Source organism: Polyergus mexicanus, unplaced genomic scaffold (genome assembly GCF_030449975.1).
Source record: "Polyergus mexicanus isolate NDT 795.1 unplaced genomic scaffold, iyPolMexi1.0 SCAF_2, whole genome shotgun sequence".
Classification (NCBI taxonomy): Eukaryota; Metazoa; Arthropoda; class Insecta; order Hymenoptera; family Formicidae; genus Polyergus; species Polyergus mexicanus.
Window position 1 is genome coordinate 5569466 of NW_027223322.1, and position 19755 is coordinate 5589220.

The 19755-nt window shown below is 33.1% G+C and overlaps 1 protein-coding gene and 1 long non-coding RNA gene across 4 annotated transcripts in view; one reads left to right on the forward strand and one right to left on the reverse strand.

Moving 5' to 3' along the window:
* Positions 1-19755, forward strand: part of LOC138944720 (uncharacterized) — a 175734-nt gene that overhangs the window by 138825 nt on the left and 17154 nt on the right. The window lies entirely within an intron of this gene.
* The window catches only part of LOC138944719 (cilia- and flagella-associated protein 276), a 111110-nt gene that overhangs the window by 75011 nt on the left and 16344 nt on the right, over positions 1-19755 (reverse strand). Inside the window, exon 3 of one of the 3 annotated variants that reach the window (XR_011448857.1) lies at positions 16352-16695. The exons of the other annotated variants lie outside the window; for them this stretch is intronic. The gene's annotated coding sequence lies outside the window, so the exon portion shown is untranslated. Of the gene's footprint in view, positions 1-16351; positions 16696-19755 lie in introns of those variants that run through there. 3 annotated transcript variants of the gene reach the window in all.

A 19755-nucleotide genomic window follows, 5' to 3' on the forward strand; every position in this document is an offset into this window, starting at 1 on the left:
AGCGTAACAGGTGAACAACTACCGATGCATCGCGTCGAGGAGTCAGTGTACCCGACGAGCGGGTCTGATAAGGATAATCGTTTCGTAAATATAATCGATGCATGCATTTTTCCATCGCCGCTCGTATAGCGTGATTTATTCCGGCGATGCGCGGATTCGCCCGCGTCGCTCGTCAAGAATGACGAGGAAGCTTATTGTTAATTCGACTCATATTGCTTAAATATCCTCCTCGATAGTATCTTTGATAGCGGCTGCAAAATTTATGATTGGCGACGTTACATGATAGAAATTTAGAAAATACGTTATTAATTTTGATTTCAATATATGCCCGATTGCAGAGATAAAGAGTAAGAATTAAAATTAAATATAAATGAATGTTATCTGTAAATATAGTAACTTGATTTTATCAAACATTTCTAACTTGTAATAAGCTATAATTTTAATATTGAAACTTTTGATAGATCCATAACGTTAATATTAATGTTTTTAATAATTTGGCAATTGTATTTTATGCTTTTATATAAATAAATAAAAGTAATATAATAAGAAAATAAAAATAATAACATAAGAATATGTATCTATTAATTTAAGAAATAATCTTCAAATATTGATATAATACGTATATATAATCATGAAACATTTCACAGAAAACGCTCGTTAAAATAAAGAAGTCGATAGAATAACGTATGATTATTATGACAGACTATTAACAGAAGCAACGCTGTTTTTTTAAGTTGGTAAAATATATAGATATTATTGCACGATATATATACGTACATGAGAAACTTAATGCTTCAATGTACTTAGAAAATCGATTGAGTATATTAAATCGATGAATCGATAGTTATTATAGTGTCACATTGTCATCCGAATTATAATTAATGATGATCAGACGTGACATTAATAACGATACGAGTCGCATGTAATTGTAAGTCGATTGTGAATTAATATACGTTAACTATGTCGAATAATATGTTAACTCTGTTTCGAATACATTTCGCGATATCTGTAGCTATTATCTCCGTCACGACACTTTTTTTTTAATTATTCATGCACGTGCTTTTTCCAATTATGCGCGCGCATGTATGCGAAGTCGTCACACCAGTATTGACTGTATGAACTTAAAAATCTTTTATTATCCTAATGTTTCGCATAAAGTAGCATTATAAAGGACTATTCGTGCGAAATATATCACAGCTTGATTATATACAAATATTATATTCGATAAAAAAGATATATCAAAATCAATCGAATATGTTTAAAATACCGAAGTAAAGACAAACTAAAAATATTATATCTTCATAATGGTACGATAATTATTCGACTAACAATCATATATACACACATATGCAAATGGTTATCTCAACGTGATGTATGCCATTAAAGAAAATGTCATGATAAGACAATGGAGAAACTGATATCATTAAATATATTATGCGTAAAAGTACGATGTGTGACCACGTTTTTTTTTTATTCTATTAAAATTTATTATACAAAATCTTCAAACATAATTTCAATGATGAATTTTATTTCATGAATATTTGTAGTTTTCTTTTGAAAACTGCGATTAACAAAATCTTATTTCTTCATTTAAAATTTAAATTTATTGAAATTTATTTCTCATATTAGAGTTATTAAGATATTTTATAGATCTGTATTGCAATTATTAATATTTAATATATAGTAAATATAGTAATATTTAATGTTTTTTCTATTCTTCACAATATGATACATAATATGGTAATTAGATCCGCTTGGTACCCAGTTCTGACTTTTAACAATGACATCATCGACAAATCTACTCTATTTGTTATAACTGTAAAAATTAATCTCGTCAAGTAATTATTATTAAAAATGATGTCTGAATTACGGACATGATAGAAGAGACACATAGGCCAGAGTACGTAGGTCGTCTCTTGTGATACGATTAATTCGTATACGTCAGATTCTCGGATATGATGTTATCCCAAGAGATTTGCCACTGTTTCGATAATACGTTCGATGCGTTATTCGAAATCATGCGAAATTTCTCACGCTTCATCAGCCTTGAGCAAATCGTGTAACGCCGATACATTTCTTCTAAATACATTATCGCAAGTTTACTCTGACATTCGTTAAAAACGAGCACAATTATTTATTGCAATTTATTTTTTCTATATTTGCAATTTTACCTTTATATCGATAAAACTATTAATAGGCAAAATCGCGCTTAAAGCGTTTTTTTTTTCGTGCGAAAATACTTTTAAGCTGAACGGATTAAAAAACAGTTCGTTATAATAATCTCTTTTCTAAACAAATTTTTTTTCTTGAAAACATGCAAGATAGTATACAATTTTCAATTTATTTTTTAATTAAGTATTATATTAAAAAAATAATAATTTAAAAATTCCTTAAATAAAAAGAAGAGTTGCCGTTGATAATTTCATAGTAATATGAAGATAAATTTTTCAAATAGATCTTCCCTCTTTTATAATTTGGAAGAATTTATGTTACAGTCGAAACTACTCAAGGTCAGAATAATAATCGAGGCCAAGAAAAAAAGCACAATAAATAAAACTAATAATTTTCGGTAATATAATTTGCATACTTATTAAAATTAATATAAATACTTACGCATTTTGAGAAATTCCAAAAGATAATCCGGTAAGATAATCAATTAGAGTTAAGCTGCTTTAGTGATCGTGACTATTTAATCCGCGATAAATTTTTATTAACGTATAAAAGTCGATGCGTGTACGGTAGATCACGCGACAGAGAATTATTATCGCAAAAATCGTTATCGATAATGTGTCCGACAAAACTGACAGGTGATCAACGTTGTTGTCCGGTCATCAATGACGCGCGGGTCAACGACTTTGCTGCACCTACAGCTCTTAATAATTCGATGAGTCACTTTCGGCAAATGCAGTTCTTTTCTTTATCAAGCTGACACGGCCCGTGGACATACTATCAGTTTTCTGCATTGTGACACCGTGTACAATACTTCCGCGCGCGCGTCTGTGCTTACGAAGATTCACTTTGAGTCCTTTAACGCTCTCGTCTACAAAAACGTACATTCTCTCTTAATCCCCCAATCGTGCGAAAATGTAATAAAATAGTTGATAAAAGATTTTTCTCAAAATGTCTCGAATCGAGAAAAAATGAACGATTAACATTTCTTGTCTTAAGATATAGAAAAAAAATATATATATATATATCTAAAGAAGGCTTTGATAATTCGATAAAATAAGAAGAACATTTTTTTTATTAATCTATACTATAACAAGCTATAAATATGTAAAAAGCAGCACAATTTGCATCGTGAATTTTGTAAAGTCGCGAAAACTTTAGACGCTTGAATAAAAAAAGTTCTGGATACGATTATACGGTCAAGCAAAGAGACAGGTCGTTAAAAAACTATAAGTAATAAATATATGTTAAGGATATTCCGTTACATCATGCCACTGTGCCATACGTAAATTTCTTTTCAGCATTATTTTCTTTCGTATCGTATCGTAGACCGCGCGTGTGCGTGTATTGTACATCGCAGATATCATCGCATATCATTAAGCTACAGATTGATTCTCGAACCGGATATTTACGCAGATTCATAAGTTCTGGCAATTCCTCATTTCCAATTTCAACTTTCAAACACGTGCTAAGGTATATGTGCACATTCATCGGCACGTTATATGCTCGACGATAGCATTTGCGCAAGATACCGTGCAATATCGTATTTTTCAAATTATTTATAATAGCATCGACGCCATCAATCACATCTTCCTTTGAAAACTCAGAGAATCTGGACAAAATAAAACTGAATAAATTTCTAATTCTATTCATTAATTACACTCTTGTGATATTTATCTCGTGCTCGTAAATTTTTTATCTTTCAGTATATTTGAGCAGCGAAAGTAAACATTTTCGCACTTATAATAATAATAGTCTTTTTTTTTTATTTTTATTTAAATCACAATATATCGAAAAGAAATAATATACTGAAATGCAAGTACATCTTGGAAATTAATTAAATCATTAATCAAGATGAGGCAATAAATCGAAAAGATAATTGGACACGTTGCAAGACAAAACATGAAATATTATCATCCGTAGTAGCAGAAACTGCAGGTCTCCGGAAGACGACGATTCATCCTCTCGAAGGACTGAAAGGTGAACAAGTGGATCCGCGGAATCAAGAGAAAAGCAAAAAAGATAAAATAAAGTAGGACAAGAAGTCACAAGAAGAAGAAACAGCACCGGAAATGCAATATGATGCAAGAAGGACAATTACCGAGAAATTACAGCGAGAAAGGGATCCAAAGGAAAGAGAGAAGGAGAGTAGCAAAACGGAAGTAGAAACACGAGAGAGAGAGAGAGAGAGAGAGAGAGAGAGAGAGAGAGAGAGAGAGAGAGAGAGAGAGAGAGAGAGAAACAGCGGAATCGAGCGAAAGGTAGAAGGAGACAGTGCAAGTGAATGGCACGCAATGCTAGCTATGTGCGTACACGTAATGCAGTTCGCGATGTACATTGCGCGACCTTGCGGGCCGCGCGCATCCCGCACGCGCGAATAACGGTCCAGTCGATGTATATGTGTGTGTGTTAAGTACGCGTGTTCCACGCGTGTAACGTGCCGTGTGTGCGTGCGGCGCGTCGAGAATCTGTCGGGAATCGCGCTCGTCAAACATCGCGTGGCTGCGCTCTGTGTAACGAGATCTCGTGGCGCCGTCCCTGATCATCTCGTTAATTTATCTATATATCACGGCAGTTGTCATTCTCTATTGTTCATCTATTTTTATGATTTTTATAAAAGAGAATAGATAATTAAGTATCAAAATAGTTTATATATATAAAGTAGTATCTCAAATTAACATATGACACTTTCTGAAAAGAATTGATTTTCAAATTAAAAATTAATCAGTCGATATTCCTTGTTAATTACATATTTTTGCTCAAGATATATTATATGTATATATATATATTACGCAAAAAATATTTGTCTACGTTGACTTTCAGGAAAATTAAAAATAATATTATATATAATCAAATAGAGAGTCGCGGCATTTCTATGTGGCAACATTTATTTGTGTTAAATCAGCGTATATTTCTTAATTATATTTGACAAATTCAATCGCAATTTAATTCAGGCGATTATAAATTGCAGAACTCGCAACACTTTCGTTTTATTATTTTTGCTCCATCTTTTTTTTTCTTTTTTTGTAGTATGATTATAATATCTCTCATGGTATCGTGCGCGCGCGAATATTTCGAGCTCGTGAACTTAATTATTAAAACTTTAATGATAATGATAATCGTATATGTATTGTGTGTGTAAAATGCCATGTTAAGAATTGACTCTTTTCGAATTTTTGTCGGATAGCAATTGTGGTATTATCAGCGTTTTTTTTAGTACAAATTGAATTTTAACAAAAATTGAGATCGATATTCAGTTCTAAAGGTCATTGTCATAATATAATCCATTTTACTTGATTATATTTATGGGCTCGTTATCTCTTAAAATTTACAAAAAAAAAAAAAAAAACATTTACTATATTTTTACTAAATATTTCAGTATATACTAAAGTTTATTATTATTGTTAAAAGTGGGTTGGAATAATGATGCTACACGTATTATTTGTAAACGTGATGTAGCAAATTAAGCAAACATTGTTGAAAGTGGTTGCCTATATGTGATTCTCGTATAATATAACGAGAAGCTATATTTCTATGCAAAAGTATGTACGCATTTTTTCTTTTCATGTGAAATTTATTCGGAATAATTTTTTCATCGTGTTTATTATGGCTCGTATGTTCTTTTGTTTTCGATGAATAGCACATTTGCATGCGCACATTAATTCTATATTATTAATCTATATAATTTCAAACAAAGATATATATAAAATCTGTTAAAAATATAAATTTGATATACTAATCCAGTCACTTATATCTGTAATTGTGTGTGATCTTTCTACCGAGCATTTCTGTGTTACATCACTTCGATGGCCGAGCAAGAAAGAGATTTTCTTAGATGACCCTCCGAACTTCAACTTACGTCGCCTTGTCCGGCGAACGATGAATTTACGATCTACATGTATGGACACATTATTATAGATTGAGATATCGTGATTCTCTTCTTAAGAACGAGAAGAATTATCGAATTATCTCGCGTAGCTCGTGCATCACATATTGAACAGCACGAGTAATAAAGGCCGGAAAGCGCTCAGAGGAGCTGTTCGGAGTCTTAATTATTAGCGATAAGCCTGTGAGTTTGCGACGTTTGGAGAAACATGAGCGCCTTTATCGTTCCTCGATAAAATACAATGTCTGTCGCACAAGAACGAAGGAAATTTCTCGATTGAATGAAAATCATTTCTTATCGGGTGTTGAAATATTTTCGAAACCTTCTAACTATATAGAAAAAAATCATGAATGTGAAAAATGCTGCAAATAAAAGTTGGATTTATTTCAGAATCAAGCAATGTGCGATAAATATAATCGAATATCGCTGGAATTTTTGAAGAAAAAAATTCTCCACCATAAAGGAATTCGTCGATCTGATAAATAAAGCATTTCCTAAAATAAACAATACATTTATGTTATATATACTCGCGTGCACATGGAAAAAGTTATTTATTTATGAATAAAATCAAAATATATACGCATACACATGCATTGGTCATTAACATAATTTTTTTTTCTTTTTTCAAAATAAGGTTTGTTCACAAAAAAAAAAAAAAATTAAATAATGAATTATGTTATTGGAAAATATTATCAGGTTGTGAGAACAAATTTATAAAATGATAACTTTTAATTTCAATTTAAATAAATCTTTTAAATTAAGTAAATAATCTTTTTATTTAAGGACAGATTAATACAATATAAATGTTATATCAATACGTAATTTTATTTTAGTCAATCGCGTTGTATGGGCAAGACGTTCACGACTTGTATAAATTCTTAGGCATTTCTGGGTTATCGTTTTTGATACGTGTGCAAGTTTGCCGAGGTCGTGACAATATCGTGCTGCAAATTGGCAGCAATGCATTAAATAGAAGTGATCGTACGTGCGAGAAAATTAATTCTACGGCATACTAGCTGTGGACGAAGTACAAAGTTGCAGCATTGCACTCGATTTGAAAAGTGTATGATTGGAATGTAGATATCGATTTCTTTTTTCAAGACAACGTATAATTATCATGACGTCAATGATCGTCTATATATCAACGTAATAAAATGTTTTATATAATATAAAAAATTTAGACGCGCGAATAAGAGATTATAATGCCATATTAAGGAGAGTCTGAGAGAGAAAAAAAATGAATATAAGACCATATATGGTCATATATATAATTATATCCGAAATTTAGCGCCGTTATATATGCGTATATAATAATATTTCGCAAATTTCGGATTTAATTATATAGCCATATATGATCTTATACAATTACATAATCCATTTTTTCTTGGAAGAAAAGATATATATTATATTTTTAATATATAAAAAATAAATTTAGAATTTTCACATCGATAAAAGTTAATTGGTAATTATCTTTAATATGTTATATAATACCGCGTTTAAAATTCTAACGAGGAAAGTATCGGAACTATAAGCATCCACGAGATATGTCTCGCGTTATATACGAACATCGTTATCTTACGTTGTCTGCGAATTTACAAATCGCCTATCTATCTTGTTGATCGATATTCGCTAATAGAAGATTTAAATTTGTAACACATTGAATTCAGATAACGTTACATCGAATTAACATGAGTCGAAAAATAATTTGGCTTGTTGCGTATGTGCGATCGCATCGCTTATGTGAAATGCGTGTATGTTCCTTATCATCTTTATTCCTCTGTCGATATATCTTTCTCGTTCGTCTCGACGATGACGATGCTCGCCGTCTCTCTTTCTCACGCAAACGAGTCTAATCCGGTGGTTACTGCGCAGTAATTAAAATTCATGCCATATATTCGTGATAGGAAAAAATCGTACGTCGACCCGTGATGATTTACGGAGAGAAGTCGTTGATGCGTTCACACGCAAATGCATCATCAGACGGGATTCTTGGAAAATTGTTTCCAACGGTATCGTACGCCGTGAAAAATCAATCTAGGGCATCATCAGCCTACGAAAGTATGATCATTAAATATTTTTGTATTTGAAATCGACAAAATTAAAAATTGGAATTGAAAATTTGAAAATGATTATAAAGTTTTTCTATTATTTGCAATCATACACAATATAAAATATATAACGCGTAGCGGAGATGATTTTTCAATCGATTAATTTTGCACAAAAGAGTCTCGATTATTTTAATTAATTATTAATATGAAAAAATAAATATTCCAATGTATAATAATAGACGTGAGTTCGAACAATATTCTAGCTGCAATAATTAATAAATAAATGCAAAATTATGTATCGTTCTCATTATTACTCATAATATAAGCAGAGTTTAACAGAATTGTAAGCGATATATCTAACTGAAAATAAAAGCGTATGAACGAGAATGACGGAGGGCCAGCAAGCAATTTGTTGCTTCGCGACACAAATAAATTAATGTTCCAGCGAATGTAAATTGCGGCATGTAGAGGCCGGCATATAAAGAAAATAACAAACAAAAGTACGAAAGTAAGACAGCAGTTGTGACCGGTAACAGAGAAAGCAATCGAAGAAGGCCGTATCATCGCATATTTTTGCAATGATCTCATTCAATTCGCTCTACAACCATATAACTTTATCTATCTACCGAAAAAAAGAATATCATTGCAGCGCTCTCATCGGATATAATTTATTTATTTGAAACTCCTTTATAAGTTAAAAGTAAAATACATTTTTTTTTTTTGTTTCCCTCAGTAAAATAAATTTCGAAATTTTATATTCATCACGCGCAAAGAAAAGTATAAGAAATTTATTATTATTGATATACGCAATTAAAAACAACTAAACACATAACATTTTTATTTAGTCTCTTTTTTTCCTCTCTCTTTTATTGCATTTTTCGAAATGCATGAGAATATCGATACTATGTCAAGCCAACTGTTTACATTTCTGCGAGCAAAGTCAGGAAGTTGGAACGACGTTGCCATAGACGCGATCAGACACACGATATCTGACTAAAATGAGCCGGCGTCGCAGACCCTTATCTGGGAGATAAACGAACGCCGTGCCGACGTTAGAGCGGGAAGAACCGCTTCGTTATGATGGCGAAGATTGTCCTAACAACGCACACGCGGGAAGCGGCGTACCGTGTGTACTGCTCTCCTACATGCTTCGCGCTTCCCTCGTATCTAACGCTGACCCACTTTTCGAATTCACCGCGGAGAACCGCGGGGTCCCGGGGAAAGGATGAGCCGAAACTATTCTTCGCCTCTCTAGCGTGAGCAACCTCCGCATCTCGTCGCGCCGTTAACGATCGTGAAGCCGTGCGAGTAGCGCTGTTAAAAGAAGCCTATGTTACCTCTTGCCTAGAACTCGAAAGCTCCGTATTTAAAGCCGAGTGATCTTTACCCCTTAATAGAATCTAAATTCCGCAAAGGGATATATTTAGGGGATTGAATGTTAAAGAAAAGTTTTAATTTACCCCATCGATTTTAAATGATTTTACAGTTAAGCAGAAATTTTCGATACATAATCTTCCTTCTGTATTGTATAAGATAATCTTGTTTTTTTTTTTTTTTTTGTAGATAATAATTTGTTTTAAAAGAGCAGGAGCAATTGCTTTGGCAAATTCTTTAAATAATAATAATAATAGGTCAGCGATTAAGTATGAAATTATTTACAATATCTTCGACGTTCCCCTATTAGCGCTTCTTAATGAAAACTTCGATTGATGTTCTTTTACTCGTTACACTTTTATGATAAAATTGTTTACTGATCAAACAAGATATACAAATAACCCAAATAAGGCCGCGGGTGAAACGTAGCCAGATCCAAGGCTATCCAAGTGTGTTTTTAAACTGTGCTCGTTGCTTTAATGCATCGCTTAACTGCTGATATCAGCAATTTCTGATTGTATATCCAAAGATTTTAATGCACTTCTGCTGCCAATTAAAGTGGGCCATCCTTTTAACAGATATATATTTAACATATTCATATGTTCTATATTGAAAGTTTATGTTTACGTCATTAATAAAGATCCATTAAATATAAATACATTGTTTTGACTTTTCTATAATTAAAAAAAAAAAAGAAAAAAAACGATATTTTTATTTAACTATATAAAATTTTGTCAAATACTACACTTTTCTTATTCTCATTTAAAATTATTTTATTGCATCTCCTTTTTTCTGTGACTATTCTCTCAAATTTATTTAAATAATAATTTTATATTAAAATTATGAAATATATTTATAATTTTTATTTACCAAATGAATTGATCAAAATTTAGTATCTCGCTTTAATCTTGTAAATAAGCGAGAAGAACGAGTTTCCCTAAGGTAGACGCTCGCCGGTTCAATGTAACTTCATATCATTTTTGCCCGATTTACAAAACACTATATATAGTTACACGTACCTATTACTGTTCATGCGTGATAAAAGCGACAGAACACCTGATATTATTATTGGCACATGTGTCGGTGGCTCTTTCTTTAAGCTTGATGATTACATTGTGTAATAGTCGTGCCTTTTCCTTTCCTGCCGAAGCGATACGCAGTAATATTTAGCATGATGTAATGCAGACACGATTTTGTGTGACACTCCCTGTATAACTTCGATTTTTTCCAATTTAGCTATTTGCGTTGTGTATGTTTGGCATTGTTTAGAAAAAAAAAAAAAAAAAAGTTCACGAACGAATAAGTTAGTATCATAAAGAATTCTTTTTCGCGAACGTCGACATATGTACATATACTTACATATATAAATTTACAACGATGATAAGACCTTCTGTGCAACAAGAAAAAAAAAAAAAGATTTTATCGTTCGCGAATCGATCTCGCTGAAGGTTCAAATCTTAAAAATATATAATCATCTTATGTTAAATGATTACTCTGATGACAAGATATTTTCCGCGAGAGAGAACTACTTCTCGTTGTTCGTCGCTATGATTTTTCATTCGAACCTACGCGCGACCGGAAGCTCTCGTTGGTGAGTCGCTGTTGCTACAAGCGAACACTGCTACGAGGCATGCATTAGCATTCTCCTGACACTTCGCCGGCGTATAGAAGGCGTGCGTATGCGTGTGCATACCTAGATACACACGTGCGGGATACCTATGCCATACACGTGGATGAAAAGCGCGAGCTAGATATACGACATCGCTTGAACCTTGATCCCTTAGTACTGGTTCCAACGCATATATAAAACCCGTGTACACGTGTAACCGAAAAGCGAGTGTAATTTTTTTTTTTTTATTTACATCGAAATTCGTTTTCGTCTGAAAATTCCATCCAAGCCATAGCTCCGAGATGTTCTAATTTTTGTGTAACTTTGTAATTAAAAATCACAAAAATAGACGATAGATAATAATCAATACGCACAAATTTTGTATTTTTCGATATTATACTGGCAAACAATTAACAACTAGACGAAAGAAGTTAAAATTATCATTATGTAAATTATATTATAAGATACATAAAAACATAATTTTTATTATTGTAAAACATATGAGAGAGAGAGATACAGTTTTGAAGATATAAATTATTAATATTTAGTGTTTTAGTCTCCAGAATACATACACGTTGATTTAAGAATAGCATTAATTTTAACGTCTTATTTTATTCAAATAACAAGACGTAGTTAAGTTTAAGTAGCATAGATACAATCGCAGAGTTCCTACGTTGTTGAGTATATAAATCGGTGAAACTGAGAGTAAAAGGTAACGAAGCCATGCCGTTTGTACGGCTCCGAGAGAGGAAGACAGGGTGATCCAGGCCACTGAAAAAGGAAAGTGGCCGGCTACCGCGTCCGCCAGTAGATAGGACTCCTCCGACGTTCATTATGCAATAATTATTATGATCGCGCCGTCGTCATTCGTCGTCGTCGTCGGCGGCGCTGCTGCCGTTATGTTCATCGCCGTCATTATCGCGAGTCAATTGCAGATTCGCCGCGTATCGCTACTATCGTAACCTGACCTATCCGTTTGATTATAAATAATTGCGCGTGGAGCTCGCGATCGCGCGAGCGAGCGAGCGCGCGATTAACGTCACCGCTATGCAACTCGCAAATCTCGGCGACGGATAATGATAGATCGACTACTTCGGCTTCTTTCCTTTTCCACTTCCGTCCGACTCAATCTGCGCAATCTGCGAATCTATAATTATTTACTGCGAATCGCTTATCGGCGCTTAAGGACTTTGGAGGGAACGGGAAGATTGAACCATCGCGATCTAATATGACTTTAAATAAATCTTATGTTTTATTTCATCTTATATCAATTTCAACTGTTAATATATTGAATAGGGTTGCACGAGATACCAAGGCTAGTTTTGGTCTTGTCTTCATCTAGTCTTGAATTTCAAGACAAGATTTTAAATTTTAAATTATCAAAACAATAGCAAAACAAATGATCAAGATTCTTGATCTTATCGAGAAGTCTTGGTTTTTAAAAAAAGTTATCTAATTGTTCCCGATCTCTGAACGGAGATTTTAATTAATATGGAAATAGGCGAGAAAGACAAAAAGTTTTATTTACTGTTAGTAAATAAAAACATTTATAAATTTAAAGAATTTAAAAAATTTAAATTTAAAGAGCCTGCGCATCATTATCATTACACATTTTAATGTGACGTAAAAATAGCGCAAATTAATTACTTTATATTACTTAATTTATAAAGTTTAATTTCAATACTTACGTTTAAAAATATATCTATCGTTTTTTGTTTTCCTGACAATATTTTATTTTTCATTGCTTTTAATCCAAATAAATCTTCATATACTTTTTTATGATCTTTCTCCAAATGTTTTTTTAATCCAGTAGCGTTACTATTTTTCATTTTTATTTCTTTAGTCACATTTTCTTTATGACATAATAAACATACGCCGATTTTTTTCATTGTTTCTTGTTTCATACTTAAAATAAGTTTTCTATGTGCATTGTTTAACTGCACTTACTTCCGAACTTTCATTATCACTTTCGGAAATGTTTGCATGTTTAACAGAAGAACTTGATTTTCGTTTTTAGACTGCGTCTGCACAATCGAGACGTGAGCATACGCATAGTAAAGAACAAACGAAAATCGTGCTCGGCGCTTCGGATAACAGAAGAAATCAGATATACTTACTAGAATATTTTCTGGTTTTTATCAAGCTGACAAATAATTTAGTGTTAAATAAAAACTGTTAATAAAAATCAAGACAAGACAAGATCTTTGATACAAAAATCCTCTCAAGACCAAGACAAGATTAAAATTTTCAAGACCAATACAATATTTTTGCGAATATTGTCTTATCTTGGGTCTCGTGCAACCCTAATTTTGAACGTTCGCGAGTCTGTCTTTTAGCGTGCTTATACAATATTTGAAAAAATTCTCATCGCGAATATTATTACATTTATTCTCATATAATCGATGCCAATTTTATTAAAAGCCGAACACTATATAGTATTTTTCATTCCAACTTTATGTATTCCTACAGAGATTTTTAGATCTGAATATTCGAATCATAAAAATCGTATCGTGGACTTGAATTTCCAGGTAACAGTCGCAGTGTTTAGAAAATATTTCTCGAATTTTTTTTAGGACTAATACTTTATAAAATATTACCAAGTAAACGTTGCAAAATAGCAGTGGATATAGGACGGGTTTTACCTCTTGCATCGATAAAAATCGAAAAGAAGAAAGATTGATACGCCAGGGCAGTTTATCGAACTTGAAATATTAACGTCAAATTGTGAGGGGACATCAATTATTAATTGCGAGAATAGATATTTATGTTGCACGAAATTGTTATCATACTATCTCTGGTAGTATTCCTGCTGATATTTTAATTATGATTGTGATTGACATCAGCAGGACAAATATTAACGACAAAGACAAGTCGTTCTGATATGTATATTTACATGTTAATTTGTACATATAATTTTTTTGTGTAAATTATATATACAATTTTATTTTCATGTGAAAAATGGAATAAAAATCTTTAAAAAATTTCTAAATTTTTAAAAATCTATATATATATATATTTTTTTTTTAATCTACATTATTTCTATTTATCTATATAATTTCAATAAATTAAGATCACACAAGTAGAGGAACAAAGCAAGTTAGCATCTTCGACATACGGATTGTCAGATACAAGCTAATCGTGTAAGAAAGAGAAAATGGAACGACTGTTATTTGCTGACGAGTAACAGGGCTAAGGAAAAAAAGTGGCACGAGCATTCTACAAGCTCATGAAACGATATACGGGAACAAAGAAGCCGGCTTCGTGCCATCGCTGTGATTTGACGTTAACGCTCATGGAAGATCTAGACAGATCCAAGGATGAGACTCTTTCGTCCTCGCACGTGGAATTCAGGAAGAAATGAGTTTATACCGTTCTCGAGACACTTATTAGCGATTCTATTAAAATATGTTTTACATTCGTTCGTAGAAAACAGTCGGTAAAATTATAATGAGAAAATATATACTTACTGTTATGTAACTTTTTTTTTTTTTTTTTTTTTAGTTAGAGCCGTTAACATGTGCTACGTATTTATTTATTTTATTCATGTGTGTGTGTATCTTCACATCTCTCAACGTTTTGAAATGCAAATGTTTTCTCAGATATTAATATTATTATATATTTTTATTATATATATATATATATATATATATATATATATATATATATATATTTATTTATTTATTTATTTAAATTTGTTTTGTAATTTTTATTATATTTTGTATAAACAATTTATTTTACAAATATACACTGATACATGGATTAATTTATTTTTTCATAAAATGTTAGATAAAAATTTTTATAATGAGATTTTCTATTATTTTTAAAACAGTGACAATACAAGGAAAGATGATAACCTTGTCGTTCGTTGTGTGATCGACAGTTCGATGAACCATGAAAGATATTTGATTGTCACTCTTGAATAGGAAACTGTCGACTCGGCAATTAAGCCTCTGTTTTATAGTGAAATTTAAATTGTAAAAGTAGAATATCAGATAATTTTTTGATCTTTCGCTAAAGTTTTTCATGAAAGGGCTATTTGTAAATATATAAACAGAAGAGACTTGCAACTTGTATGTTATCACGTGCAAAATTTGATAATGATACATACACAATGGTTAAAAAAAAATACAATTTTTTCACTTATGAAAATCGCAATTGATTTCGCGAAAAGCGTATATTATCATCGCGCTGCAGTGTTTATTTTCGTAAACCGATGCAGCGCAGTGAATACAATTTATTTTTTGGCATTAAGTAAAGCGTTTCTACCAATGCACATGGGAACGTATATATAATTAACTAATATAGATATAATAAGTATAATATAACCTGTGTATGACATAAATATACCTAAATATCATAAATAAAAATAAATTTTCGAAAATTCCTGTTTTATCTGTAAGCTTTTATTTAGCGAGAGAAATACCCAGAGAGAAATCGAAACGGAAAGAAAAGAAATATTACGTGTACACAATATAGGATGTTTGTTCGGATATTTTAAAATTATTTATATATTATAATGTGATTTATATGTATTCACAAATATTTTTTCATTTTGTCTAAAATGTTTTCGAAAGAAAAGATATAACATTCGTCTTCGTGATGTGCGTGACTTTTACATTTCTCAAAATGTAATGTAAAATCTCGTAATAATACGAGCAAAAAAAAGGTGAAAGGATGAGAAGCTCGAAATGCGCTGTATATCGTTTAATTGAAACAGCGTCAGCAGTGATAGCGCGAGTCGATTACGCGAGTCGTGACTTTGCGAAAGTAGGAACGCGGCAAGCCGTCGCGGTAGAATTGCTTTAATTCTCTAATTAAAGCGTTCGCGCGACGGTGATTGAGCCGCATATATTCACGCACACGTCCCCGGCATCACACCAGCATCATCATTTATATTGGGCATTGGAAGCTTATTTTACATCGCACATATTTCAGCAATTCTTTGATATTTCGGAATTGAATGAATTAATCGAATTTGCAATAATTATGCGATAAATCGATTAATTTTTATCGCCGAGCGATATTGCTATAGACATTCCTCTGGTTAATTAAATTGATCGCGCTTTTTCAGCGCTTAATATCTCAGGGTGTTTTGCATTTTGTAACATTCGAATTTTAATTTCCACAGAATTAAAATTTAAGATTTTGCTTTCTCTTGCGCATATATATATGGTAATTAAGAATACAAATTATTGCGAGTAATGTAAAAAAATATTTCCAATTTTTATAATCTTATGAAATTTTTCTATGTTCTAATGTACATAATTTATGTGTCAACGTTTTATTTTTAAGATTGCCGTAAATTCGATGTACATCTCTTTCGAAAGCGAACGGTTCATTTTGTTACGTTGATTCGTTAAACAAGATGGTTAAGGAATAATAAAGTGTAATCTCTATGCCTCTTTTTCTATCCTAGCAAAGTGTGTTACGCATACTTGGGTATCGTCGCAAATTATGCATTTACGATGCGCATAACTAAACGACATTGAACCGCGACCCGTCTTAACGGCCCTACTTTTACTGACCCCATCGAATGATTTCATAGTATCCCGTAGCGAAAATACGTTGGTTCTTCTTCTTCTTCTTCTTCTTCTTCTTGACACAGTCACCTGTAATTTATATCGTGTTTTGTGCGCGTACATGCGTTCGCGTCTCGTCAGATCCGTGCGAGATAATGATTAGTTTTATAACTAAAGACGTTTTACACTGGGAGATAAGGTAGCCAAGCGGTGAAAGTCTTTATAAAAGGCCAAAGGGTCGCATTTTCCGATCAACAAAAGGATCCGAATGATCGATGTGCGAATAAACACTCGCTCGATGTTTAACATTTATTGTTAAAAATCATTACATGTTTTTATTTATATTGAAAAATGTGTTTCCTAATTTATTACTTATATATTATATATTATATAAATATCTTTAAGACTAGTCAGAAGTATTGTATATGTCAAAAGTATATATAAACTTGTTTACCATGCCGGCTCAAGATGGCTGGTGCCTTAATGAACTGTTTTCATATAAAAAGATGGAAATCTTTCGAATATTTATGCAGTGTAGTTGTCGGTTAGAGTGTAAGGGTTAATTATGAATGTGATATTCTAGCTTTGCGTGTTCAATTAACACGATATACAAACATCTGTTTTCACTTTCTAGTTAAACCGACGTGTCGTCGTAAATCCTGCGCGACGAAATTAATTCTTTTTAATAAGAGAGTATCTCTCGCGTATTTAAATTAGCCTGTTTATTTAAATTATTTCGCAATCAAACGGTTGCTAATTGCAACGATGTTACGAGATATCGTTGTAATCGTTGAGACGCTCGCGAATGACAAATGGATGCGGGCACCAGCGTATTGCGAAACGCATATTAGAAAAGCGCGTGTAGACTAACGCGAAATATACAGTGCGAGAGAAAGATTCGCAAAGAATGCCATTAGCATTTGGGATAACCGTGTGTACGCAGATGCGGCACCGTATGTGAGTAGCGCGTCATACAATAATTGGACCATGACCTGCGCGAACGACCCTTCTCTTTGCTCTCTCGCTTCCTATACACAGAACGCGTCAGCTGATCGCGCGAATCAGTCATCTCTCTCTCTCTTTCTCTCTCTCTCTCTCTCTCTCTCTCTCTCTCTCTCTCTCTCTCTCTCTTCTCCTCTTCCAGTTTAATCATCTTAGCATTTTAAAAATTTATTCGATTATTAACTTCCTTTGCACAAAATATTGCAAATTTCATAACTGACGTGTAGAATAACGTAGTAACATACAATACAATTAAGTTATTGTGACAAAAATAATGATGATTGGCATAAAAATTGAATTAGATTAATGGGAAGGAAAATAATTTTTCTTTTTTGCTAAAAGCTATTGTTTTTTTTTTGTTTTTTTTTCCCCTTTTCTTTTCCCGAGGACCTACTATATACATTTCCGAAGCGATCGATCGACGAAAGGGAAATGAAAAAAATGGATAATTACAAACTCGTATTTCACGCACGGCGATGATGAATGATAAAGTTTTCACGCATGAGATGCCGAGTGTAACGCGGCTCGCGACTCGCGTGCGCGCGCGAAAGTTCTGTCGAAACCGGCGCCTTAGTCATCGTCCCTTACCGGAGGATATAGGTATATTCGATAATACTAATCCGCGCTCTCTCGCGTAGCCGCGGCTTTTGCTTTCTTGCAGCGCAGTGACCTGATTCCTTGCATGCAACAGTAAGAGCGTTTCCAGAGAGGAGGGGGATGGAGGAGGGAGATGGAAAGAGAGAGTGGCGAGGCTAAAGAGGAAGTGAGAGGGAGGAAGGTAGATAGAGTGAGAAAGATAGAGAACAAGAAAGATAGAAGAACGAGAGAGAGAGAGAGAGAGAGAATACGAGCGCGCGCGCCTCGTGACACGTAATACTCGTCACGGTAATAGCGGCACGATATTATAGCACCGCTAATGTCATTCATTTGTGATTTAATGAGAGGAGCTGAGAGATCGCGGTCTTTCGACGGGGAGAGGACCGCGATTGCGCGTTGTCGACAATTGAATCGTGATGGGTTTACGGGGCACGTGTTTTTGAATATCTCCATCAGATCGAAAATGCAAACACGAATATCTCGATCGTAGAACAAAGCGGATTCGCGTTATTCATGCCAGCAGCGTGGACATTGTCATTGTGATTCCAGTTAAGTGTCTTCAATTTCACAGTTTTCCGCAAGAGGAAACTGCATTCAAGATCCATTTTTCCGCGATCGATAAGATACGATTGACAATTGAGATTGAGATTGAGTTTGGATTTACGTATTCGTCCGCTTGTAATATTACAAAATAATATTAATATATATTTACATAAATAGTATAACTACAATAATTACCTAGCCTATTAAAAGACATGAATAAAAATTTTCCAAGCTTCCATAAATTAAATTTTTTTCTGACATATGTATTTTTTTTTCAAAGTTAGATTTTCTAGAGTATCACGAGAGTCACAGAAACAATTATATTGATCGGACCTAATCTCTCCGCCTCTTCTATGTAATTTATCTCGGTTATATTGGTTACACCCACAGCTTTTATAGAATTTAGGTTGACCATATGGAATCGTCGGGTTTCTTTCTCGGCCGGTTATTAATATCACACTGTCCTGCTCGCAAAACACTCTCGCCAATCGTACCTATTACTCGATATGCATGATGCTTCTTAAAAATACAGTCAATGCATATCAGAGGTATATACAGGGGTGTCCCCAATTTAAATGGCAAAACTTCAGGAGCGTGTAGGGGACCGAAAAGCTAAGACAGAAAGTCCTTTAGAGATCTGCTCGTTTTTGCTCCATTTTGGAGAAAATCACAAAAAAAGAAACAAAACGAGTTTTCGTTTTTTCTTTTTTCTTTTTTTACTTATTTATTTACATTTTATTTATGTTATCATCTATTTAATGCAGATATTGTTCAAAACGTTGCCCTCTCGCAGCAATGCAAGCATCACGTCTAGCACCGACCTCATTAATTGCAGCTAGACATTGTTCTAGTGATATTTGGTGCACTGCATCTATGATTCGGTCTCTTAATCGCTCTCTTGAATCGATTGGCACCGTAAAGGATAACATCGAGTGTTTACATATGTAAGGAACCTTGAAGCAGAAAGTTTATTCGGTGCCAATCGACTCAAGTGAGCAACTGACAATA